This window comes from Diabrotica undecimpunctata, chromosome 5, assembly GCF_040954645.1.
Source record: "Diabrotica undecimpunctata isolate CICGRU chromosome 5, icDiaUnde3, whole genome shotgun sequence".
NCBI lineage: Eukaryota > Metazoa > Arthropoda > Insecta > Coleoptera > Chrysomelidae > Diabrotica > Diabrotica undecimpunctata.
Genome location: NC_092807.1, coordinates 24355897 through 24376997, shown reverse-complemented (window position 1 = coordinate 24376997; position 21101 = coordinate 24355897). Strand labels below are relative to the sequence as shown.

At 34.8% G+C, this 21101-nt stretch overlaps 1 protein-coding gene across 2 annotated transcripts in view; it reads right to left on the bottom strand.

Moving 5' to 3' along the window:
- The window catches only part of Fa2h (Fatty acid 2-hydroxylase), a 317701-nt gene that overhangs the window by 143878 nt on the left and 152722 nt on the right, over positions 1-21101 (bottom strand). Inside the window, exon 1 of one of the 2 annotated variants that reach the window (XM_072531747.1) lies at positions 7718-7853. The exons of the other annotated variant lie outside the window; for it this stretch is intronic. The gene's annotated coding sequence lies outside the window, so the exon portion shown is untranslated. Of the gene's footprint in view, positions 1-7717; positions 7854-21101 lie in introns of those variants that run through there. 2 annotated transcript variants of the gene reach the window in all.

Sequence of the window (21101 nt, the reverse complement as noted above, 5' to 3'; positions counted from 1 at the left end):
TTAAAACCGTCTAAGGTATGTTAAATAGATGAATAAAAATATTAATATAAAACTTACAGCTACTTGTTACAAATCCAAATCAGATTCAGAAGATGAACTTTCAGAACCAAGATTTATAATAACTGGCTCGATCATTTTATCAGTAATATTGTCCAGCTTCCACATTTTTTCCTCTTCTTTAATAGTGTGATTTACTGCCTTTTCCCAGTTTTCAGGTTTTACATTATTTACGGCCTCCAAAAACAACTGTTTAACATCATGAATTTTAAAAGTGGTATTTTTTCTTGAAACTTCACTCTTTATCTGTGCCCATACCAGTTCAATCGGGTTTAATTCACAATGATATGGTGGGGATCTAAGTACTGTCATTCCACGATTTTTGGCAATTTCATCAATTTCGTATTTTTTAAATTTTTCTTTATGAAGGGCACACAACGAATAAAGTTCCTTTCTTATAGATCCGGGATAGTACGTAATATTTTTTGAACTCAGCCAATTCTGCAAGTCTTTTTTTAACCACTTGGTTGTGGGCAGTCCTTCTATAAGTCTGGAGTGATAACTTGCATTATCCATTACTATTACACAGTTCTTAGGAAGAAGATCTATCATTTGTTCGAACCATTCTTGAAAGACATCAGCGTTCATATCTTCATGGTAGTCACCGGTACGAGTTGATTCAAAAGTTAATAAACCACCTTCAACAAAACCGTCTGAACTGCCAATGTGTGCTATTATCAGCCTGCGTCCCTTTCCTGATGGTGGGTTTAAACCAGTAGATAAGTTATTTACAAAAGCGTGCCTTTCACTTGTAGCAGTTTCATCCTGCCAAAATTTATTTGGTATATGACCCTCGTTGATCCATGTTTCATCAAGATAAAATATTTTTCTTTTTTGGTTTCTCATTTCCTTTATGGTTCTTAGAAAATGTCTTCTCCATATGACAATATCGCTTCTTTCTAATAAAATAGACTTTCTGGGATTCTTTTTCCAGCGGAAGCCTATTTCTTTTAAAAGTTTCCATAACGTACTTCGACTCATTTCTGGGTAATCCTTATCATCTCGAACTGAGGCAAGAACTTTATCCAATGTTGGAAATTCTTGTCTAAAGAAGAATTCATGCACTTTCCGTCGAAGTCCTTCTTTAAAATGATATTCTATTTGAAATTTTGGTTTCCCTGGAACATTACGTGGCATTTGAAAATTACCACATTTCTCTTCTTTAATAACTCTGTAAATCGTAGATTTCCCAACACCAAGTGTACTGCTAACTAACTCAACGGTCTCATCAACACTTTCACATAAACGTTTGTCTGTAAATGATTTAAAACAATTAAATATTAATGTTTTTTCATTAACTGTTAGAGGACCAATTTTTCGGCGTTTACACGGCACTTCCAAATTTTCCATAACACTAGTATACACAATAAACTGCACCTTGCAACTGAAGTACCTACTTTTAGTGAACTGTTAAGAATTTTGAATACGCCACTTGGATCTTCCTATATACAAAATGGAAAAACCCACTATCACATTTTCTGTGGAATAAGTTTAGAAGGTAATTATCTAGTCAATTACTGTCGTAGATTCCTGGAATTAAAGAATTAAATGTTTGATTGTTGAAACCCTTACTTCGTGGAATGCACTCATTTCAGATAAAATAAAACATTTTATTTTATCTAAAGAATTAAACTTTATTTTGCAAATAGGCAAAGAATTAAGCTTTATTTTGCAAATAGATAAAATAAAACGTTTTATTTTATCTAAAGAATTAAACTTTATTTTGCAAATAGGTAGGTACTTATTAAACTTTTATTGGTTATATATAACCAATAAAATAAACATCTTACATTTCTTGCAAATTCATTAGTACCTGTTAACCTCCATCACTCCGACACTGGCAACCTTATTTAGGGATTAGTAAACCTCACAACTATTGTATTCTATTCTGCTCCAACCTTTATACCTGGTGGTCATACTCAATTTAAAATTGTTTTCCTATATACTTCTGTAAACTTGTTGACAAATATCTGTTTTTCATTGAGTCACCCGTATCAACAGTTTAGGGATTTGCATACATAATTTATTGTTTTATTACTCTCTCATACATAAAAATCCACTATAGTTGTTGTTCATGTAGTTTTTAATTTAAACCTACTTAAAATAAATATATGATAACAATAAACGAATTGTAGAACTACTCGTGATGCCTTCTTCTTGTGACGTCGATGGCTTACTTGTAAATCCTTGTAAGTCTAATTTTTACACATTTTGTCTCTTATACTCTTATATTAGACTTACGAGAATTTATAAACCTTTTGGTTGTGACATACAAGGTTTTAACTTAGCTTTTTAAATTATATAGTAAGTTATCTGTTTTAATAATGTAATAACGGTTTTTTAGTAAACATTAGGTTCATATTTCCAACGGATAATAATCTGCGGTGTCGTAAATTCTTGATTTTATAAGCATACAATACGTAGCTATCATTTTTTATTAAATTATAGTAGATCTTTAAATAGTTATTAGACTTACCAGGAATTGCAATCCTATTTAGTAAGACATGCAAGGTTTTGACTTCCGTAAAGGGCGCGAATACTGGAGTGCTATTCTAGTACTTTATTATTTTATTAAATTTAACAATATATCGTTGATACTTTCAAGTAGGTAAAAATTTTCAACATTTTTTATCGTTTCCCCTTTCCATTAAGATAACTAAAACACACGGATAAGCCTATCCTTCAATAAAAATATCAAGATTTGACCAATAGCGTAACGAATTGCAATAGTTTATTAATTTAGTATGTTAAAAAATATTGTTTCAAAAGTTATCAAATAAATTATATTCAGTCTATTCTGAAAATTTTTGAATTTTTAAGCATCAAGAGCGAAACGTATTTTAACTATGATTAAGCCATTGGACTACAATGAAGATTCACAATCAAAATGTAGAGAATCTAATGACAAAATGAAGGAAAATGGTTCTTTAAAGATACCGATTAATGCTATAAACCTTCCAGAACTAAATTTTGAAATGATGGAGGTGAGCGTAGTGCATAGGCCATTATTTTGTTTTGTTTAGTTGTGAAACTAAAGCTGAAAATTAATTTTCTCTCTTTGAGTAGGTACTTTTATTTTTTTTATAATTCAAAATTTTGGTTCAAATAAAGAAACTAAAAATATACTAACAAATAAAAGCCAATGAGTTAATAATGGTGCAATGTTTAATTTAAAATAATATTTAAACTGTGATTTATATTTTACAGGTAGACGATGATGTTTTACTCAAAGCTGCAGAGGATACTATAACAGCGTTCCATGAGCAGGAGTATTTTGGTGTTCCAACTGAGCAGGTACAATCGACTTTAGTTGCTCGTCTTGGTCCCCTATTGGTAGTTAAAAATGTTACACAGGAAGCCGTAGTCGATGAGATACCGCAGGAATCAATTTCAATTCCTGGTGATGGTCCAGTATTGAAAGGTAAAAATTTCATACCAGAAGCCTTGCCCGATGAAACTTTGGAAATCGCTTCCGATAAGAATTCGGAAGACTTATCCTCGGACTCAACTGTTCGGACACACCATTAGGAAGAAACTCTGCAAGATATTTTATATGATAATATAGATAACGAAACTAAATCTCTTTGTAGAAAACGGAGTAAGAAACCCAATATTTCTAAATGGAATAGATCCATAAATAAAGAAAAAAGAAAAAAAGGCGAAGAATATGTTGGCATTAAAAAAGTAGAAGGTAAATGGAAATATGATTTTACGAAGCCTGCAAAAAACATAAGGTAACATTGTAATTGTTCTATGAGTAAAAAAAGCAATAAAATAAACTGCAACTGTTCAACAATTTTTGGAAAAATATGGACTGGCCACAAAGGCAAATACATAGTAATGACATGGTGGACTCTGCTTGTACAAAAAATTTAAAAAACCAAAAGAATAATGTTTCTAGACGAAAGTCGTCTCTATTTTATAATTTAAAACGGAACGGTCAACGACTGCGAGTTTGTAAGACTTTTAAATACTTACTTAAATACGTTTTTAAATACTTACTGTAAAACTGATTGAGTAATTTTAAATTGGCTTAAGGGGCCGGGACATGTGAATATTACGGATGAAGTTGATAATTCTGAAATACAGCCAAAACGAAGAAAATCACAGAAGAATGACGATACAGTTTTGATCCTAAAAGACTTTTTTGAAACTTTGCCAAAAGTAGAAAGCCACTATTGTAGGAGGGATACCACCAAGCTTTATCTGGAACCAGTTTTTCAAACCAAAATGCAAGTTTATGAACTGTACAAGAAAAAACGCAAAGAACTGGGACAGGCTTTGTTAGCATTAAAAGATTTCACGAAGAATTTTGTATTATTGAATATTCTATTAAAGTATCTAAAAAACACTCATGTTTATAAAAAGTGCCGGTTTTTTTTAAATTAAATACATTTTATCGCCTCCTGAAAAATATAGTTAATCAGACATACCAGGTTTTACGTGTAAGCCATCGACAAGGCCAGTATAGAAGCTTCGCTTCAAAAAGTTGTTTGGGAAAAACGAACTGAATAATTGATGAATCACTCTGAAATTTTAACCACATGTTCAACACTATAAGACCCAACTTTCCACTCAATATCAAGGTGCTAGGTCTATTTTTACAATCGTTATTAAAATTTATTGAAAATTAAGAATTTTTAGGTTTTAGGTTTTTAGGTTTAGTAAATCTATTCTTAGGTTTAGTAAATTCTGAAAAGAAAGTTGCTCGTGGCCAAGAAGTCCATCTGACGTTCGTAGACCTTAGGAAAGCATATGATAGTATCCCGCTTGATAAATTATGGGAGACACTGGGGAAAACAAATATAAATATAGAATTGATTGAAGCAGTAAAAACGTTGTACTACCAACAAACAACAAGAATTAAAACAGGAAATCTGATAACACCGGGATTCAAAGTGACTAAAGGACTAAGACAAGGATGCTTTATATCCCCAACATTATTCAAAATATACCTCGAAGCAGCACTCAACAAATGGAAGAAAAAATGTACGAATATGGGCATTCCATAAGTGAATATGGAAAAAACTGAGTACATGAGTATCGGAGGAGATCAACATAACCTTCTCGTAGAGGAAAATCAAGACATCAAACTATGTGATAACTACAAATACCTAGGAGTAAAGATCACTCAAGACGGAAAATTAGATGCAGCCATTAAGGAACGAAATACACAGGAAAGGAAAGGCATAGCCTTACTAAACAGCGTACTGTGGGATAAAAACATCTCTAAAGACAATAAAAGAAGAATATACAACACCATAATAAAAAGTATCACAACATATGACTGCGAAGTGTGGCCCCTAAAAGACAGATCAGAGAAAATGCTTAGAGCAACAGAAATGGACTTCTGGCGCCGCTCGGCGGGAATCTCCAGACGCGACAGAATAACAAACGAGGGAGTCCGAAAAATCATGGGGGTTACACATAATATTGTTGATGACATCAAAACGACACAACTCAGATGGTACGGACACGTAAGGAGAATGCCGGAGAATAGACTAAGACAAATTCTTGAATGGCAACCAAGAGGTAGGCGAAGACCAGGAAGGCCTAGAAGAAGTTGGAGAGAAGGAGTTGATAAAGAAATCAGAGAAAGAGAACTGGAGGACGATCTATGGAACGATAGAATGAGATGGAGATTGGAAATCGGAAGACGTCGAAGAACGTTGTAAACCGAAATTATATATATATATATATATATATATATATATATATATATATATATATTATCGCGTGAGAAATGAGGAGATACGCCGACGAACTGGCGTTGACGATATTATACTGCGAATCAATAAACAAAAGTGGAGGTGGGCTGGACATGTTGCTAGAATGGAAGACGGAAGATGGACGAAGAGATTATTGGAGTGGAGACCAAGAGCCGACAAGCGAAGTCGAGGCAGACCACCCACCCGATAGAGAGAACTGGAGACGTTTGGAGGAGGCCTATATCCAACAATGGATGTGAAAACGGGGCTGGATGATGATGATGATGATGATGATATATATATATATATATATATATATATATATATATATATATATATATATATATATATATATATATATATATATATATATATATATATATATAGGTTTAGTAAATCAACGTACATCGCCATTTTAAAGCTTTGAAAGTGTTAATAATTTATTCTTTACTGGTAAACAAAAGTTCTTAAAATAGTGCATTTTGGCAATGAATTTTTAATAATTATTTTCTTTATCGGGGTCCAAAAACTCAAAAAAATTTGACAGATACCTAGCCGAGTCAAAGTCCCCAATATGGTACTTTTTTACCTTATTTCTCTGGACTAGAATTATTTTCGAACGGATTATCAGCAAATAAGAGGATACTGCTTTATATCGTATGTTATCACAATAATTTAGCACTAATTAAAGCTAACTAAGGTTAAGATAATTTCAGATTCAACAACTTGTTGCACAACCATATTACTAATCGTAATATTAAAACTTTTAGTAAGTACGATTGGAAATTTGATGAAATTTTTAATGTTTGCAAGTTTCTTAGAGACAACTTTAGAAAGCTTTTTACTATTTTGAAAAATAGTAGTCCCTTTAACTTAATGTTGGTTTAAACTACTGTTCTTTGTATAATCAAGAATTTGTTATAAACTTGAGGTTTATTGTGTAGAAGATAGTAAAAAAAATTAAAGTCGAAAGTACAGTAGACTCCCTCTATAACGAGAACTGAAATGACAGACTAATTACCTCGTTATAAGCCGATCTCGTTATATCAGACAATCATAATACTGTGCATGCATATGAATCTGTAGTTTTCTAAACCATTAACTTCCTATAGTGAAGCCCTTCGGAGCAATATAAGATGCTAATAAATATTGTTTGAATGGCGTTTTTGAAAAAAAGTTATTTACTTTTATTGTCAATGAAATATATTAAAACATAAAAGAGTTGTTTACTTTTATTATCAATGATATACGTTAAAACAAAAAAGCTGTACTTATATTTTTTCCAACTACATAATGTATAAACCGTATTTTCAAGGATAACATAACCTATTGCTTCTGCAATTTTAAGAACTCTGTTATTTTTAACTGCTTTAAATGGTCCAGTATCATTCTATCATATATTTTCTAAAGATGTGAAACAGTTGTATTTATTCATTGTAAAGAAGTTTATTGCGGGCTGCAGTTAAGTTTATTGAGGGGCTGTTTGAAAAGGTATTTATTTATAGCCACGACCGGACTAAAAACGTAGAAAACACGTTTTTGGATCTTATTTTCTGTCGTTATAACCAAATTTGCCTCGCTATAGACGGTTATAGTTCAATAGAAATTTCACGGGACATTGTATATGTCAAATAGCCGATCGATATGCAAATTATAATACGCACTAAAATTAAAATCGAGGAAGGAATCAGAATGACAAGAAAACATCATTCATCCTAAATCCTCCTGGATTCTGTTAGCGTGCGCCTCAAGAAAATTGATTGGTTAGGATAAAAAATACATAAAGGGAGCTTAACGATTTTCCTTAGTGGAGATGATAACGATCTAATATTAAATAACCTTCATATTTAGGTCAATTTCATCATACAAGTTTAGAAATTTCCTAATTATTTTGAACCCAGTAAAACTTAATTGTACGTTTTGGCTAAAATTAGATAAATAAATATATTTACCTATATTTTCTTATATAACACAACCAAAAACAACACTACACACACGCACCTATTATTTACCCTAACAACTGATTTGATTATATATCGACAAGGTATTCTATACCGGCAAATATTTCTTATCGCACACGTTTAGTTAAATACTGTTATCTCTAGTGTTATCACTTCAAATATAACTTTTGGGAGGTGAGTATATTATTTAAACTACTGGGAAACATGATACCTACTGACAAAATACATAAAAAGCAAATATATAGTTTTCCTAATATGTTGCAGGTGACAAAAATCAAAACACGTTTTTCGAATCTATAGTCTCGAGACAGTTATTAATCTCGATTATCTTCTTCTTCTTCAGTGCCTTATCCGGTCCGGATGTTGGCGATCATCAAGGCTATCATGGTTTTGTTGACTGCTCTGCGAAACAGCTCCGCTGAGGTCATCCCAAACCATTGTCGGAGATTTTTCAACCACGAGATACGACGGCGTCCCGGTCCTCTTGTGCCAAATACTTTACCCTGCATAACAAGTTGAAGAATTCGATATTTTTCTTCGTTCCGCATCACGTGGCCGAGGTACTCAAGCTTACGTTGTTTAATTAAATTAAGCACTTCTTTTTCTTTTGTCATGCGCTGTAGGACCTCAACGTTGGTGACATGGTCCACATAAGATATTTTTAGTATCCTTCTGTATATCCACATCTCGAAGGCTTCGATTCGTTTTTCAGTGGCTTGCGTCAGTGTCCAGGCTTCAACTCCATATAGTAACACTGGAAGAACGTAGCACCTCACTATCCGCATCTTGGTTCCCAAACTGAGATCACTGCAGCACAGCAAGGATCTCAACTTAATAAATGTAGACCGTGCCATTTCAATTCTGGATCTAATCTCTTGAGCGTAGTCCCATTGTACGTTGAGGGTAGTTCCGAGGTAAGTGAATCTGTCGACTCTCTGGATCTCTTCGCTACCTGCCATTAGTGCCCCGGGATCTAAATTTGTACGGCTGACAACCATGAATTTAGTTTTCTTAATATTAAGGTTCAGTCCGTATGATACGCTCACAGTTCGCACTCGGTCTAGTAAGGCCTGCAGATTGTTTAGGCTGGTTGTTAGTAACACAGTGTCATCGACGTAGCGGATATTATTGATGTATTCACCGTTCACTCGGATTCCCATGTCTAGGTTTGTGAGGGCTTCATTAAAAGTCTCCTCAGAGTATATATTGAAAAGAGTCGGCGATAGCACACATCCTTGCCTTACTCCTCGCATGATCTTCACTTGGTCGGTCAGTTGGTCTTTGACCTTGACTTGAGCACGCTGGTTCCAGTATAAATTCATGATGATCCGAATGTCCTTCTCATCCAATCCTACTCTTTGTAGTGCGGTGACCATCTTCTGGTGCTGACAACGGTCAAATGCCTTGGCGTAGTCAATAAAACAAATATAGACATCACAACTGACATCGCGGCATCTCTGAAGTAGGACTTGTAAGGTGAAAAGTGCTTCACGTGTACCCATAGAATTGCGGAATCCGAATTGCATTTCACCGACATTTTCTTCGCATTTCTTGTAAATTCTGGCATGTATGATTTTAAGAAAAATTTTAAGTGCATGACTCATAAGACTGATAGTTCGGAAATCTTCGCACGTTTTCGCAGATCGTTTTTTTGGTAGCGTTACAAATGTTGACAATAGCCATTCATCTCGGATATTACCTAAATCGTATATGGCGTTGAACAGTTCAGTTAACTCCTTTGTGCTCACTTCACTCATCACCTTAATAAGTTCAACGGGTATTTCGTCCGGACCTGTAGCCTTACCATTCTTAGACTATTTTAAAGCAGCCTTTACCTCGCTTTCTAGAATTGACGGCCCTGTCATGCAATTTATTTCCGGAAGGTTGCCGCGGTCGTTCCAGAAAAGTTCTTCGATATATATTTTCCAGGTAACCAACTTCTCATTCACTGTCGTCGCCAGATTACCGTCTTTATTTATGAGGAGGAGTGTGTTTCTCCTCTTGTATTGACCAGTGGCTTCACAAATCCTTCGGTGGATATTTATATGATCGTGTTTCTCTTGGAGCTCCTCGATTAGTTTACATTTTTCTTGCATCCATGTCTCCTTGGCTCTTCGTATTTCTTTTTTAATTGTCTGGTTGGTTTCTTGGTATTTCTTCGCGTCCCTGTTTTTCATTAATCTTCTTTGTTCCATCATCTGCATAATGTCATCAGTCATGCATTCTTTATTTTTTACTCTTTTTTTCTTTCCCAGATGTTCTTTTCCCGCATTCAGCATGACGTCTTTGATATAACTCCATTTTTGTTCTACACTCTGTTCTTGTTGTTGAGCCGTTTCTAGTTTTTGTCTCATTGTATCTCTCACGTTCTGACGAACTACGGGGTCTTTTAGAGTGTCATAATCCAGGTTCTGTTTAGGTTTATTTTTGATGAGTTTCTTTAGTTTGAGTTCTATCTGGCCCACTAATGGGTTGTGGTCAGATGAGACGTCTGCTCCTGGGAAGGTCTTCGCCGAAGTCAAGCTGTTCTTGAATCTTTTGTTAATGAGAATAAAGTCTATCTGGTTTCTGATGATATTGCTGGCTGTATCTGCAGGTGACTTCCACGTATAAAGTCGTCTCGGGGAAGTTTAAACCACGTCTTAGCAATGGTAAAATCTTCTTCCCGGCAAAATTGTATGAGTCGGTCTCCTCTTTTGTTTTTCTCGCCTAAGCCGTGTTGTCCGACGATGTCTTCTACACTGCTTTTGCCAACTTTGGCATTGAAATCACCCATGATGATGGTTAGCTCGTTCTTTTTGGTGTATTTTAGTGCTTTTTGTACAATTGCGTAGAACTCCTCGATATCCTCTTCTGGTTTTTCTGATGTTGGAGCGTAAGTTTGAATGATGTTCGTATTAACGGGTCTGCCTTGCAGCTTCATCAGAATGACCCTGTCAGAGAGAGGTATCACGCTGATCACAGCCCCAGCGACCTTTTTGCTCAGAATCAATTCTACGCCATTCCAGTGATGTGGTTTGTCGTTTCCCGCATAGTATACCATATGCTCATCCACACAGCACTGTCCCGAGCCTGGCCATCTCATCTCGCTGATTCCCATCACGTCGATATTTAGTCTTTTCATTTCTTGAATGGTGTTGTGTATCTTTCCCCCTTCAAACTTCGAACCCTACTTCGAACATTCCAAGTACAGATTTTTTGAACGTTCCACGTGCACACTTTATCTTTATTAGTGTTTAAATATTGGTAAGGATTTCGTGGGTTGATGACCTGGGAAGCCTTACATTTTTGTGTTCTTCCTCCCCTGCCGGATCTTGGTATCCGAAGTCCATGATCAGTATCTTCTCCAAATTGGTTTACATTAACCATGATGAATGAACTAGGGACTATTTATGGGGTGGTTTCCCGTTGCCTTCCCCATCGCAGTGTCACAACCGATTGACTCATAATGTGAGTGGCGCCTGTGAGTATCCAGAATTCAGCCTACAGGATTTTTTTTTTTTTATTTTCCCACAGCCTTAATCCAGTAATGACATTACTGCTGCCTAATGTCATGTCCTCAGTTGATCCGCGGGTACTTATTTGGCTAAGCCTTATTCGTACCTGTCCTGTATATCTACGGGAACTCCCCTATCAGCCATTGGGACGCGCCGTGTCGGGGTTGAGGACTTCCCCGCCCAGTCTGTCTTGCGCAAAGTGCTGAAGGACCCCTACTTAATTCAGGGTCCCTCCTCTACCCAAGCTGAGACCGGCACGGCACCTCGATTATCTACTGATCTCATTTCTTGGCCCCATAAAGTTGTACTATCGTTATTACTAAGGATATGAATACTCGCATACGATCCCATCTACACGACGGAGGTTGGTGTCATGGCTATTCTGATCTTAGATGCTGCCGCTCTGAATAGTTCGATTGATGTGCATCCGTACCATTCCCTTAAGTTAGGCAACCATGAGATTCTTCTCCTTCCTACACTTCTCTTGCCCCGGATTTTCCCTTGTATAATTAACTGAAGTATGTTGTATCTTTCATTACGCATAACATTCCCCAGGTATTGCAGCTTTCGTGTCTTGATACTACTACTACTACTATCGGTTCACAGCGTTCTCCGACGCCTTCCGACTCCTAACCGCCATTCTTCTCTATTTAACCATAGGCCTGGAGGGATTTCTCTTTCCTCTAGTTCTTTTTCAATTCCCTCTCTCCAGCTTCTTCTCGGCCTTCCTCTTTTTCTTCTTCCTTGTGGTGTCCACGTCAAAATCTGTTTCGGAATCCTGTCATCTGGCATTCTCTGTACATGGCCGTACCATATTAACTGTTTTGTTTTATGTCATCAACTATTGTATGCTTGACTCCCATCATTTCCCGTATTCTCTCATTTGGTATCCGATCTCTTCTTGATTAGCCTGCTGCTCTTCTCCAGAAGTCCATTTCTGTTGCTAGTAACAGTTTCTCTGTTCTTTGTTTCATTGGCCAAACTTCACTGCCATATGTGATTACACTTTTAAGTATGGTGTTGTATATAAGTTGTTTGTTCGCTTTAGATATTGTTTGGTCCCACAGAATGCCGTTCATCATGGATATGGCTTTTCTATCCTGTATGTTTCTGTCTTTTATAGCAGCATCGAGTGTTCCATTATGTATTCCATATTCGTGTCTTGATGATTTCCGATATTTCCATTCTTTTGTTGACTCTTCTCATGACTTCGTTGTTTGTTACACGCTCGGTCCATGATATCTTCAGGATTCTTCCATACACCCACAGGTCAAATACTTCCAACTTTTTAGTAGTCGATGCGTTAAGTGTCCATGCTTCTATCCCGCAAAGCAGAGTCGAGAAAATATAACACCTTGCCAACCTGACTCTCAAGTCTAATTTCAGTTCTCTTGCACATACCTTTCTCATTTTATTGAAGTTTGTTCGTGCTTTCTCTATTCGAACTTTGATTTCTTTGGAGTAATCGTTTGTGTGATTAATTATTGTGCCAAGATAATTGTAGTTTTTAACTTGTTCTAAAGTTTTACTGTTAATTATCAGGCTTTCATCATTATTTTGGGTTTTTGATATCCTCATAAATTAAGTTTTCTTGATGTTTATTGATAATCCATATTCTTCTCCATACTCAACTATCTTGTTCATTAGCTTTTGGAGCTCTTGGAGGTTGTCTGCTATTATGGTAGTATCGTCCGCATATCTAATGTTGTTAATTGGTGTTTAATTGACCTTTATTCCTGCTGTTTCTTCATCCAGAGCTCTTTTCATAATTTCTTCAGAGTATGCATTGAATAGTAGTGGTGACAATACACACCTATGTCGCACTCCTCTTTTAATTTCGAACTCCTTTGATGTGTGTTCATTAATGCGTATGTGTGCCTGCTATTTATAATATAGATTTGTTATAATTCGAAGGTCACTGTATTGTAATTGTTTTGCTTTGAGCTCGTCCATTAGCTCTTTTGTGGAGGACTTTATCGAAAGCTTGTTGTAATCTATGAAACAGACATATCTTGGTTCACATCCAAGCATCTCTGCCTTTTTCCGTTTCGGGTATTCTTTAGTGCATATAATATTTCTTCCTTGTTTCTCTGTCCTCAAAAGATGTGTCTTGTAGGTTTCTTCTTTCGTCGTCGAAGAGCTCTTCCATATATTCTTTCCATTGTTTTAGCTGTTGCATTGTTTCATCGGTCATCCAGTTGTCTCTCTTTCTTATCGGTTCTTTTAATATATCTTTGCATGGAACGAGGAGGCAGTTTTTTAATGTTTCCCATTGTTGATTTATCTCGTAGGGGTTAGTATTTAATTTATCAAAGTTTTCGTATATTTTCTATTGGAGTTTGTTTTTTATATCAGCTTCTTTCAGTTTTCACTTTTCTAACATCTAATTTTGGAGTTCTTTGGGGTTTTCTAATACGTTTAAGCTTAAGCGTGACATTAGCGATTAGTGATATCTCTCTTTATGATATCTCTCTTTAATCATTATATAATCGATTTGGTTTCTTACCATTTTTTCCGGTTTATCTGCTGGTGAGCGCCATGTACATAACCGTCTCATAAGATATTTAAAGAACATGTTTGTGATTATTAGACTTTGTTCTTGGCAGAATTGTATTAGACGATCTCCTCTATCGTTACTTTCCCCTAGTCCTTGGTCTCCCATTACTGTTCCAGCTCTTCCTTTTCAGACTTTTGCATTAAAATTGCCCGTCACTACCGTGATTTCTCTGTTCTTTGTCATTTTCAGTGCATCTTTATTGTTGGTAGAATGTTTCTGCTTCATCTTCTGTTGCATCCAGAGCATATACTTGGATCAAATTTAGTTTTATGTGTGATGTCCTTATTTGTAGTAGCATCACTCTTTCTGAGATTGGAACAGAACCCTCTATTGACTTGTTGACCTCTGTATCGACAATAATTGCTACTCCACGTATATGCTGGTTGTCAATGTTTCCCGAGTAAAATAAGGTACCGGTTTCTGTTGAAACGTATCCTGAGTTAGGCCACCATGTTTCGCTTACACCTAATATATTTATATTCATTCTTCTCATTTTTTGAAGGCTATCATGCATTTTACCAGGTTGATACATGTTTTTGACGTTCTACGTATCTATTTTTGCTTTTGATAATTTTACTTTGTCTTGTTTCGATGTTTGACAAGGGTTTCGCCGGTTAACGACGTGGGAGTCCTTGTCTGTTCCTCCCCTGTCGGATCTTGGACTCCGATTCCCATGATCAGTTTCTTTTTTTCTTTAAGTATTGTTATGTTTTGTCATTGAAGCACCCACTTCATAAATATTTGTCACCTTTAGGTTCCCACTATCCCTTTAGATTATTTTTCAATCAGATTTGAACCTTAAGTTTCCCTCTTAGTTTAAAGCCCTCTGGCAGACATCCCAGTCGGGGTTTTTAGTGGGTCCAAAAGGGTGGCCAAAATTCGTGGAAGCGAAGATACTTAGGTCACTCGAGCTGACCCTCACACACCGCCCTATCATCATGGTGACGGTTCTGTTCAGGAGAATTAAAGAAATAAACCGCCACATTCCAAATCTATTTGACAAAAAAAGTCTGTCGGGTCCGCTAGTAATTTAATATAAACTTTATTGAATAGCAATAAAGTTTAAATTGACTCTACATTTAGTTACAAAACATTTGTATTGGAAAAGATTTATGGAAAAATTTAATTTTTATTTATTTATTTGTTTATAAAAGATTTATTTATGGAAAAAAGATCATTGCAGATCTATTTCTAAGTAATAACTGTATTAATCTTTTCTGGGAAATGTCAATGTCTTACTCATATACGGAGTGTAAAAATAAAGTTGTTTTTTCGTCTTATTTTGCAACTCCCTGTGGAATTTATTAAAAGCAACACACCTACATTGTTTGGATAACAGTGAGTGCCTGTAATTAAATATAAACTTTATTGAATAGCAGTAAAGTTTAAATGGACTCTACATTTAGTTAGAAAATATTTGTATGGGAAAAAGAAAAGGGCTGTTTTAGGGTTTTCCCGGAAATTATTCGAATTTTTCTTGCCGTAAAAACCATCCTTAGACTTCAAGGAACATTTCAAAAAAAAATTGTTAAGATTGGTCCATGCGTTGTTGAGTTATGCGCTTACCAACACATTTTGCGATTCATTTGTATATTATAGATACCTATGGTAAATACAAATGGTAAATTTTTTTTTGTCAACCAAGATATCATATTCATTTTTTTAGAATTACTGGTGGGTGCTTTATTAATTTGTACATTATGATATGATGCATTATCAGTAACAATAAAAGATCCAACAGGCAAATTGGGGATTACCTGTTCTTTCATCCACTTTTCATCATTTTCTGAATTCATATCATCATGATAATCTCTTGTCTTAGCTCCTGACTTAAAAATCAAAAGGGTATTCTGTATGAAACCCATCTCCCCACCACCATTACGATAACCAACCTACTTCCTTTTGAAATGTTTTTGAACAATCCTATACCACTGTCATCTGTCCATCTATTTGACGTAGTATGTCCTGCATGTACATAGGTTTCATCAACATATACAATTCACTTACCTTCCCTTCTGTAATATTTAGTTTTCTTCCATTTAAATCCCAAATCTTTCACAATTCTGTAGAGAGAACTCACATTTCCAGTCCACTCGTACACTTCTTCAAGCCTTTTTTGCAAAAGCTTCAATGATACACGACAACGTTCAGTCTCATGAAAATGATGAATGGTATTTCTAATGAACTGTTTGCCATACTCCCTCACGTTTGCTTTCCTTTTAGCAAGTGTTGTAGGTGGAAATTTTAGTGTATTATTTGACTTGTGTTTGTTAACATACTCGCTTGTTGAATGATCCTTTCCACTGTACGTAAAGATACTCCAGTAGCTTTACTCACACGTTTTTTAATACTGGTTCGATTATCTTCAGGAAATAGTATGTACATATATTTAAATACATTGTAAACTATTCTTTGGATTCTGGTGTCAATCTGATCTGTTTACTCGTACTACACTTAACCATCTTCATTCTACAAAATAGTTTTAATAGGCGTGGTAGCACCTTTCTTGTTGAGACTCAACAACACAATGAGACTAAATTACGAACTCGTTTGAAATCCAGTGATTAGAAATTCTCGGAAATAATTCTTATCAGTTCTTTGTATGTTCTTAACGAGTCGTTAAGGAGTCATTAATAATGACTTTATAATTACAGTTTTAAGGTAACTGATATTAAATTAGAAATTCACTGTAACCAAACTTTATAGAGTTTCAATTATTAAAGATGGTATTATAACAAGCAAAAAGTTTGGTATCTATAAAACAATCTGTGTACAATCAAACTACATTTGTTATTTAAGTGAGTAATAATTTTGTAATTAGTGTGATTTCAAATAATTTAATTTGTTTAATATTGCATTTAATTTTGTTCTGTGACAAAAATCTGAATACTGCGCTGAGACTGAGGTTTGTTGAATGTTACGTCTGGTCGCAACTATTGTACGGGGTAGAAACATGGACACTAAAAGCGCAAATAGTTAAAAAGATAGAAGCCTTTGAACTTTGGATATACCGGAGAATGTTGAGAATTCCATGGACTGCCAGGGTCACCAATGAGGAAGTGCTGAGAAGGATGGGTCGAGACAAAAAATTGTTGAGAACGATAAAAGTACGCAAGACTGCATACCTTGGACACATACTAAGAAATAATAAATATAGTCTTCTACAGGTCATCATGCAGGGTTGAGTCGATGGCAAAAAGGGAATAGGTAGAAAGAGGAAGTCATGGCTGCGAAATATTTGAGACTGGACAAACATGACTGTAGACGAATTATTCCACATTGCAAAAGACAGAGAAGCTTTTAAAAATGTGGTCGCCAACCTCCGTTAATGGGGACGGCATAGGAAGAAGAAGAATATTGCAACACCACTGCATGGGTCTGATAATAGATATTCTATTGTCTACACGATTAACTATTTCGTGGAAGGGCTCGCGACTCGATTTGAAATTAGCAGTACCACATAGAGCTTTTTGCAACAAATATCATAGTGGACATCCGACTTGCAATTTTAGTAATATTACCTGGACAACCACGTATTAAGCAACATTCGAAAGATAATACCTTTAAGTGTATTATTGGATGAATACCTCCATTTACTGTGAAAATGGACTTCCATCCTTTTAATTCTAACGAACAGAATTAAGGAGCTCATCAGCAAAATAAAAATATTACTGATCTTAGTCCTCGTAAGCCAAGATCTTTCAGAGGAGGACATACAATATCAGACTGTGGGGCTTCCCGGAGCCTCCTCGTTATCACACGAAATCGCTAATAGTTTATTTAAAACATAAAACAACGTTCCTAAAGATTTTTGAGAATACCATTAGAATAGGTACATGGGACGTAAAAAGTCTCTATGTAGCAGGACAACTCTGTAATTTGGTTCAAGAAATTAAACGAATAAGAATTAGTATTATCGGCATAAATGAACTGAGGTGGCCTGAATCGGGAACATGTGAACAGGATGAAAACAAACGACGCACATTATAAGAACGGAGTTGGTATATTTATAACATCGCAGTTTAAAAAATACGTTAAAAATTGTATACCTGTTAGTGACAGAGTAATATTGACCCAATTAAATAGCAGACCATTTAATGTAAATATTATTCAGGTATACGCCCGTATTCTAAGATTGACTGTATTCAAACTGACTGTTTCAAAATTCTCTCAGCTACATTTTGTATTTGAAATATTTTTTCTAAGGTGTGCAGATTTTTATTACTATTCCATATTAGTAACATTTTTATTTCTCAGTAATACTCTTAGATAAGAGCACTTGCAAACAACCAATATATCTGTGATACATAAAATAAATAATTTTATCAATAATTTCATTTTTAATCTATATTCAAGGTATTGTTACACCGTAATTTATTTTTGGTATCGTTACTTTAAAAATCATGTTGATAGTTACCATTTTAAGGCTTAATCATATCAAGGATATCTGTTATCTATAGAGATACAGAAGTGGACGACCGATGAAAGTTTCCTCTAAGATAAAAGAACTGTTACAGGTAAATGTTAATAACAGTACAAAAAATCAAAACTATTTACAAAAACAATATTTATGTTGCAAATTAAACCACTGAAAAGATGTAAATCTGCTTATGCTGAACTTTATGCAAACAAATAAGTTTTATTTAAATGAAAGATAATAAATAAACAAAAAAGTACCAACTGCCATTTGAAATTCATTTAAACCAATTATTGATGAAACGCAAATTCTTTAGCTTACCAAAAACAGAAATAATGCCAAATTAAAATTCTGTTATAAACTTTTATAACTTCAAGTAAAGGGGGAATCCTAAATATTTGCGAAATTGATAACTAAATTTGGCGCCAAATGTTTTAGTTAAGTGCCCGACCACGTATAGCGCTAACTTTCTCCCTACTCTTTACTATAAGGAGACACCATGCTAGAGAGTTATGTGCTGTGTCTAGAAATATTTATGTCTTAGACAAGGAAAGAGAGAGGACAGGTAACACTCATTTAAAAAACCTTCGAAAAGTGAAGCCAATTTCAATGTGACCGCCATCTTTTGGTGCCTATACGTTGCCCATTACTACTCTAGGTTACCAGGTCTACTGATTTTTCAGTAGATCTACTGATTTCAACTTCAATTTACTGACTTATTGAAACACTATATCGATCTAGTAAAAAATATGTAATGATAAAATCATGTTCAAAAAGTGATCATTATGTCAGTGTTCCATTATAAATTTTGAAAGAAATCTATTTATTGATATATATCCATTATTCTCCATCTACTGAAGAAATAAAATATGAACTGGCAACCTTTCTGGTGCCGGTTTGGCTTCAGCCAACACTATACGATTACGCGTCCCCCCTCTTTCCCTGTCTAAGATTTAAGTAGTACGCACAGTAACGGACTAAGGCTAAAGCGGGCCCTAGGGTACATTGTAAACGGGCATCTTTTTGTCAGTCATGACACATACTTTGACTTTATTAGTTTGGTTTCAAATCGTGTAGTATGTTGTCAAAATAACCGAAATAATATGCAAGTACAAAAAATAAGTAAACATAATTTATTAAAACAAACAATAATACTAATAAATGTACTCGGAATGATTAGTTTTTTTCACTTATAACGCTGCAAACGCGTCAATTAGAGTGTCATGATCTTTAACCGCTTGTATTGCTTATTGGAAGTGTTAAATAAATTCTCAGAATGGTGTTCCAACATTTAAATGTTGCAACAATATTATTTTCCTGAATAAATGGCCACATGGATACAGGCAAAACAATATTTTCTTATTAAAGTCTTAAATTGTAATGCATGCTACATTTTTCAGTTCTGCTAGGTTTAAATCTAGTTCATGACATTTTAAGTCCTCTATCAAAAGAGTCACTAATATCACTATCGTGAAAAATTATTTTGAATTTATTGTTAATAGTTTTATATCCCTCGGATATTTTTTTAATGTTGCTAAGTAAAGAATCGCATTTTATGCTCTGAGATTTTATCATAAAATAGTTTGTGTATTTTCTGCCATTTTGTATTATTAGTATATGCAATATCTTAAACTTTTTCTGCTTCTTTTTTCAAATTGTCAAAATCATTTGTAACAGTTTGTATAAAATTTATCAATAAATCATATATGTATTAAAACTGCTATATTTAGGAATTCGTCTTTTTGTTGAAGGGTCATGTTTAAAGCTTTTATTTGCTTTAAAATCTTTTCCCATATTGTAAGCAACATCTCATACTTAAATGTATTAAGTTTTTTATGTAAACTGACAGCTTCGGACCTTATTAATGGTTTTTCATCTTTGTTTGAGATGAGGTCAAAAATGACGAAAACAACGTTTAATTTCTTCATAATTTTACTTTAAGAACTTCACAACATCAGAACGAGCAGAAGCAGACCATCTGGTGTCACCAATAGGTTTAATACTCAAAAGCTTGCTCTTACAACATTTTTATAATGCATGTCACCTTTGTGAAGAACTTGAAAAAAATACGTACAATTCCTTTACTATACTGATAAAGTGGCAATTTCCATGAAAATATCGGCAGCAGCGTTTCCAATTGAACTTAATGAATGATTTTCTCATGGTATAAAATGAGTAGAAAATATTAATGTTGTTTTAGTCTAAAATGGATCCCTTATATTTACCTAACATATCATTTACTGGAGACTAGGCTAACACACCGGCATGCCTAAATCCAGATCTTATAGCACTCTGTAGTAGTCACAAACTTTATTTTATTGTCAATGCATCGTGTACTAAAGCTTATCGACAGTTTTTTTACTAATAAGTTACTGAAAACTAACCTATGTACAAAATAATTGTGTTCAAGACGTGTGTTGAGGTTGCTCGGTAAGTAATAATTAACCTAATTGATAATCTTTGTGTGGCAATTGAAAATCCACAAAGTTTTCTCGTGGTACAATATTCGTACCACCGCTCCGCATATGATATTTTACAAAATTAATTTTTATCTAGGAAAATGTCAAGATTGAGAAAAGAAGACATACCTTTTACCCTAATTGGCATGGCGAGAGACGAATTTTAAGCGGAACTGGATAATATAGATGAAGGTGTAGAGGCAATACTATCTGATTCCAAATTGATAGTGGACGATTCTAAAAATGAAAATCACGAAGCGGTTGAAACTTCAACGGCAGACGTCGAGGAAATTTATAACAGTTCAGGTGAAGAGTCTGAGTCTGGTTTGCCACTAGAGGAGACAACAGATATTACTAGAGCTCCTCGACCGGAAAATAATGCTTCTGCTTATACACCTCCAACATGGTAAACTAATCATAGACCTGAAAACTTTACACATTCTTC